This window comes from Cynara cardunculus (assembly GCF_001531365.2).
Source record: "Cynara cardunculus var. scolymus isolate 2C chromosome LG 12, CcrdV1, whole genome shotgun sequence".
Classification (NCBI taxonomy): Eukaryota; Viridiplantae; Streptophyta; class Magnoliopsida; order Asterales; family Asteraceae; genus Cynara; species Cynara cardunculus.
In genome coordinates, this window is record NC_037539.1 from 10,318,672 (window position 1) to 10,326,354 (window position 7,683).

Below are 7,683 nucleotides of genomic sequence, written 5' to 3' on the forward strand. Positions count from 1 at the left end.
TTATTCTCTATTTGATTAAGTTTATCTGCAGTTAGTTTACACGAACTCAGACATGGAGGTTTAATAATTTGTATTTATGCATAATTTACTTGTAATCCTGAATTTTCAGTAATGTGGATCAATTAACAGTACTTCATGCATAAAAAATAGTTTTTAAGAGTTTTTGTCAAATGCTTTATAATATAGTATAGATTATTTTTGTTTAATCAAAATTAAGTTACCTGCGAGTAATAGTTATTATAAGCAATAACGTTAATTTTACTACTTTTATTTTCTTGTCTTGAATCAACTATTTATTTTATTTTTAAAATGAAAAATAATTAATTAATGATAACTCAATCACCATCATACAAAAATAATTTTGAACAATCCTGTAAAATAATTTACTTTTCATTAATTTTTTATTTTAAATTGAAACAAACTTTCAAAAACAATATTTGAAGGATTATAAATTTGAATTTATTTTAAAAAAGGGAAAGGTGTGTTTGGGTAGAGTAGTAGCCAAAAGGCCTTTTACGTATTCAAACAGAATCCTTCTTGTTTCACTACTCGACAAGACTCCCCCATTTCTATTGGCCGGCAAAGAACCCCTTCATTGCTTTTATCCACTGTTTATCGAATTATTTATCTCACAAGTGAATATAGAAAGTATCGATAATCTTACATGTTAAGAAACGATGGCAAGAACTGAGAGTCTTATCAAGTAAATGAGTGTGAAAACTCTTTCTCAATTGGCTTTTACTGAGCAAATTGTTGTATACGATTTCATTTTGATGGACTTCAATTTTACCCGACAAGACAAGAAAAAGTGTTGAGTTCTACCGGTAGACATTTACTGGATAAACGTTTTAGTAAACAACCCCTTAGGTTAAAATTTTTATTTAAATTATAACGTGATAAGTTGTAGGTTCAAGAGTGAATTGTGAATTTGGTCCCTAGGGTTTGATGTTTTTTTTACTAGGCCTCTATGTTATATTTATTATGAATTTGGTTCTTGTGATATTCAATTTGTTTGAAATATGATCCATTTGATTAACACATCCGTTAACTCCGTTAAATCGAGAGCCATTTTAGCATTTTGTTCATTCTTTTGTTTTTTTTCTATAAAAAAAGTAAAAAAATAATATTTTTATATACACACACATATATATATATATATATATGTGTGTGTGTGTGTGTGTATAATTAATGATATGAAAATAAATAAAAATAAGATATTATTTTATGATTTAATTCACATAAATTAAAAAAGTAATTATATTAAATACGATTTGTTTTTATTGTGTTAGTATTTTTGCATATTTCGGTATAAAAATCTGGTTGAAGTTTATATACGAATTTGTTTAATTTTAAGTTATAAAGATGAGAATATGTATGAATCTTCCATTTGATTAAAATCTAAATAGTTGATTTTGAGTTTTTGAATGAAAATCAGTATGAACATTGAAAACTCTAATTTTAGAATTATAAAATTGGAGTTCATTTATTAATGATTTTGATGTTAAAATATCAATAATAAGTTGTTTATTGCAATGGTAACAAAAATAACAATAAAATTAAATCGTCTTTAGCATAATTATTTTTTTAATTTAAGCAAATCAAATCACAAAACCATACCTTATTTTATTCACCCTAAATAAAATAAGATATGGTTTTATGATTTGATTTCTTTAAATTAAAATTTAAACTACATTAAAATATTAAAGCATATATTTTTCACCATTACAATAAAATAATAAAATTAAATTGTATTTAATATTTTTTTTTAATTCAAACAAATTTAATCATAAAATATCTTTTTTATTTATTTTGATATCATATATATATATATATATATATTTGTATGTATAGAAAAATTATTTTTACTTTTTTAAAGAAAAAAGATTTAAAAAATAAACAAACGGTTAAAATGGTCTTTGATTTAATGGAGTTAACAAAAGCGTTAATCACATAGATCATCACCAAAACAAATTGAATACCACAAAAACCAAATCACAACAAACATACCATAGAAATCCTAGTAAAAAACCGACCAAAATTCTGTCTAAATTTAAAATTTAAGTATAAAACTGGACCTAAAAGGGTCAATTGACACCCATAATATATTTTATATCATTTTTATATATAGATATAGATATATATAGTTTTGACCCCAAAAATATGGTTTTACCCTAAAATATTAGTCCAAGTTCCAACTTTCATACACATAAAAGATTAACCTAACCACAAAGGTGGTGCTTGATTGGTTTGAGCTTGAATCTAAAGGTCAAAAGTATTAGAAGGTTTCAGGTTTAAATCCAAAAAGGAATAAAAATCACATTGGAATTAGTCGACTCGCATAGCAGGTTGGATATCCAGGTTAATTAAAAAAAAAGATTAACCCAATAATCTGAATCTTAGTTCATTGATTTATTGTTTATTATATGTTAACTGTTAGGATTTGTATTTGTTAGTTGATGCTTGGTTGTAACTTCTTTTATTAATTGTTAATAAGCTATACATATATAGTAATAATTTCAAAAATTATTAAAAAACATGAGGTAAATGTTCTATAATATAGGAAATAATTTAATATATCATAGGAAGAGTTCTAACGATGCCACATGTGATTTATGTAAATGTGAAAATACTTGTAAGTTGTAAGTCCATCATTTTGTTTTGATGTTACAACGTAGAAGGATTGAGGAAACAGAAAGATATCAGATAAATATTTATCTTTTCTAGGATTGTTGAAGGATAAAACAAAATGCAAATTGCATAATGAGCAGACATAGCCGATGATTGTGGACGTGGTATCACTTGAACCACCAGTTTTACAAGATTGAGGACTCGACCAATATTCAAAAGGGCAAACCAACCATCAAACAACATTCAAGTAGGGGAAAAACGACCTCGATGGAGATGGGATATCGATAATGGATGTATCGACATAAAAAGTCTTTGATTTATCACATCATAAGAGGTTTTTGATTTATCGTAGCAATGTCACAACAAAATCACATCATTATGGACAAAGGATGCATCTACATAAGAAGTCTTCAATTCTAAAATTAGAAGTCCTATAAAACCTAAAACCAGACATCCCGAAAATACCAATAGGATTAACATCAACCATATGGTTACCAATATTAGCATCATTTAAGGGATAAAGACAAATCATTAAGATAACAGAAATTGTTGGTAAATACATAATCACGTTAGTGCTCTTAATGATTTATTTTCTCTTTTTTAACATCCCTAAAGTAGGAGATAACTTAAACCGTGGAAATAAACGGAATAAATATTGGTTTAATTATAATCACCCAACAAATGAGAAATAGTAAGAGGTTTATATCAATAATGGACTATAACTAATAACCCACTAATCTAAATCAAACATAGATCTAAATTACAATCGGGTGTCGCTAGAATCCTCAAAAGATTAAGTGTAACATTAGTAACTCCACAATATCCTCCAAGGAATATCAATCCCGAAATGTCTCTACCGGCACATATCGTTCCACTCAAGCATTAGGAATTCCATCGCTAAGGGATCCTGATATACATGTCATTTGAGAAAAAGTGTTAGGCTTAACACCTAGTGAGTTCAAACAGTTACAGAATAAATTTATAAAGTTCACCCGTGGAAGGGCACAAGATATGTTATGATGATGGGAGAGACGCAATTTGCCATTGATAGTGACAAAACACATAAGTATATTACAATGTTATATAAGCATCACTTATGAATAACTAACCATTAAGATCAACCTTTTCGGGTCTTTAGTTTAATGGGTTAGCAATCTCAACCCTTCGAGCCTTTTGCTTATGGAGTCGCCAAGTTCAACCATACTATGTCTTTAACTTGAGACCTCCAATATCTAAATTAATCTAATTCACTTAGAAATAACATTGTGTTGGTCAATGGTCGATGCCTGACTACAAGAGTCTACACCTTATTGCCTATGAAGACCCAATGCCTATATCAAGTTACAATTAGGGAATATCATCCCGAACATATCAAATAAAACCGAATTTTATGGATCCATTACATTCTAGTCTATATAATATAATCCTTTAGATTCGTCGAATTATAACAAACATACAAATAATCATATAAAGAAGATGAAGAGGTGAGATGATAGATGAGTAGTTCTTGGATTTAAATCTTGACTTTGAATGCTTTCCTTTCTCGTAAAATCCAAACAACTTCTCTTTTGAAAAAATGTACAGAGGGAAGACCTTTTATAAGTCTTTTTAAAGACAAAATTATTGATTGTTTTGAAGTTTAAATGAGAAAGACATTTGTTTCATAGCCAGTTTTGTTCAGAAGTGGCTTTAGAGAAGAAATAGATGTTTTGAAAAGAGGAGGAACATGCAGATGACATCTCAATCACATAGACATTGTTTTTTGGAACCCTGAGAGAACCTCCTTGTTTTCGGATGAGAAAATGGTGCACTTCTCTTCAACAAATTTAACAGATTAACCTTTGTCACAGAGTTGACTTATGCTCAAAAAATTATGCTTAAATCCTTCTACATAAGCTAAATTATTGAACGTTACATGTCCATTTATTAGAACACCATACCCTTGTGTTGATCCTTTAGAGTAATCTCCAAATGCGACAGACAGTCCTTTTACTGACAAGAGATTATTGTCTAGGTGCTCATTTAGTAATAGGTTTTTTAAAGTTAGTAGATAAGTTATGTTTAGCGTGTTTACTTTCTTTTTATGAGAGCATTTGTTAGTATAGATAAATGGATCAGGATATTTTCTAGAGACATTAATGAAGGGAAAAATAAAGTGTACCTGATTTTTTAGATTAGGGTTTTTCTGAGGCACCTTTAGAAACAGATGTTGAGTTGGCACTCGTTCTTTTATCTGAAGTTCTTAGTTCAGTGAGATAAGCCAAAAAGCACAATTTTGCTTTTTTCCTTTTCGCTCATTTTCTGATGAGTTTGTGGATTCAACCCAATCATTTTCTTCAACCATTATTCCTTTTTCTTTTCTCAGAAAATTTCTTGATCTATCAATTTTGTGCTTTTCACTTTGTCTGTTATCTATTAATCCTTTATCAGTGAGTCGAGAGGTTTGAGAAGTTTTTGAAAAAAAAAATGAAGAGTTTGACTTTTTGAATCTACAATCTTTGGGGAAATGACTTTCGTTTCCACAGTTCTAGCATTCATCATTAGACTTATCATATCTTTTAATTTATGAAGGATGGTCCTTTTGAGAATCTTACTTTGGATCTTCTTTGGAAAACCCCTTTTTTTAGCAACTTTATTGAAGTTTGAAGCTACTAACCAAAGAGAGTTATTGATGTCTTGAAAGGATAGTCTATTGGTCCCATTACCAAATTCACCGTTGGGATCAATTATGGCACTACCATTATGATCCTTAGAGTTATCTGAATGTGTACCATATAAAGGAAGTGACACAAATCTTGACCTTTTGAAATTGGAAGACATAAAAGCAACGTTTGTACTTTCAATATATTGAAAAACATTTTTCCTAAGAACCTTAGTTTTTCATATTTATGTAGAGTTCCATATAAAGCATAGTAAGAGGCATATTATAAAGATCCTTAGAGGTTCTTAAGCATGCATTTGGTAAATTTGCATACTACTTCAGCATTATCAAAAATCTTGACATGCACTTTGAGATCATTTAGAAGGGGGTCGAACCTGTTGTATACGTTAGTGAGAGATTCCTTTTTGTTGCATACAAACAGTTTGTACTATCTGATGGAGCTGACTGTAAAGCATGGTTATATAAAGTTCCATATAAAACATCCCATGACAACCGTACCAAATATTTTCCACTTTGACCACACACCTAGACTCATGATTTTAAAAAGCATCAGATTGAGGAGTTATCAATCCCCTTATAAAGAAAACTTTGTACCCCTCCCCAACCAATGTGGAATCTTACAATCCACCCCCTTGGATGCCCGACGTCCTCGTTGGCACACCAGTTCAGTTCCCAACTCTGATACCATTTGTAACATCTCAGGACAACCGTATCAAATATTGTTTGCTTTGTTCACACACCTAAACTCATGATTTTAAAATGCGTTTGATAGAGGAGGTATCAAGCCCCTTTAAAGCAACCTTTGTTCCCTTCCCCAACCAATGTGGGATCTTAAAATGACCTTTTTATTCTTCTTTACTTCTAATGTCCCTTCATATAGAACAGTGAGAGTGGTCCACATATCTTTTGTAACGGTAAGGTTCATGATATAGTTATAAACATCATCGGGTAGAGATATTAGATGATAGTTCTAGCTTTGGTATGAACTACAACTTACTTCTTATCATCATCTATCCAAAAATCTGGAGTTTTGATTATTTTCCTTCCTAATCCTATAACTTTGTCATTTTCATCTTTTCACCAGTTAGAAAGGTGGTAGAAACATATGGACCAAGTTTTAGAACATTTAGGATTTGATTGTCAACTCCTTCAAGAAAGATAGTCGTTCTATTTTTTCGAAGAGAGAAATTATCTTTTTGAAAATGGGGTGGTTTGGATAGGATACCATTGTCATTGTTCGTAGAGGTCACCATATATCTTGTTTATGAAAAGATACAAACTGTTCTGATACCACTTATTGGTCATGGAATGTAATGACTAATAATAACATAAGGTGTTTGTAGAAGGGGTTGGATACAAACACATCAAATTTTCACCAAGGGTGTTCAAAATAACTATTGGACCACTCAAACCAAGTTAAATAGGATCGGTTTTATAGTTTGAGCGGTTTGGCGGTCAAGTCTTGTCTTAAAGATAACAAAATCGCTTAGTCCAGTTTGGTCTATGGTTCGAACATTTTCTTGAACGGTCTGGACCGAACCGACCTCCAAAAGATATGCATATACTAATTATATTTAGTTTTACGTTATAGGCTCAACTTTGTGGCACAATTAAAAAAAATGCCCAAGATATTATGTTTTTAGTTTTCATTTCTCAAATGACTACGTCATCTATATTGGCAAAGTTCCAAACCTGTCAAAAATTAAATCCAAAATTCCAGATCTTTCTTTGACTTACATTCCAACTATTGTTAGTGGATTTGTTTAATTTTTCTTCAACTTGTTCAATGTTCTTTAAGTCACAGAGAAAGACGTTTCTTTTCTAAATTGATATCCTATTTTTTAAGAATGTTATATTAATAGAAATTTCATTTTGAATATAAATTTTATGTTTTTTTTAAGTTTAAAGCTCATAAGAGGCCAAATCGTAGAAACCTGTCATACCATAATGCCTTTAGCGGTCTGGTTTAACTGGTTTGGTTAATTGCTGTCAAACCGCATGGTTTGAAAAAATTCTTAAACTGTCATTGTAGTTTGGTTTGTGGTTTGAGGAGTTAAGGTGTCCAAACTGAACCGAGAACACCCTAATTTACACTTTTAGTTTCATGTATTTATTGAAAACAACAAATTACAATAAAAACTATACATTAATCATATATATCTATACTATATTATAAAGCATTTGGCTAAAACTCTTAAAACTCTTAAACTTTTAAACCAGTTCATCCTTATCCGATTTCATCCCATATCTGAATTCGTGTAACTAAATGCAGATAAACACAATAAAATACAGGATAAACATCTCATTTTAAATATAAAAATCTAAAATATAATTAGGATAATCATTGAGTTCTAACAGAATACTTAATTATTATCTTTATAAAATGTTATATT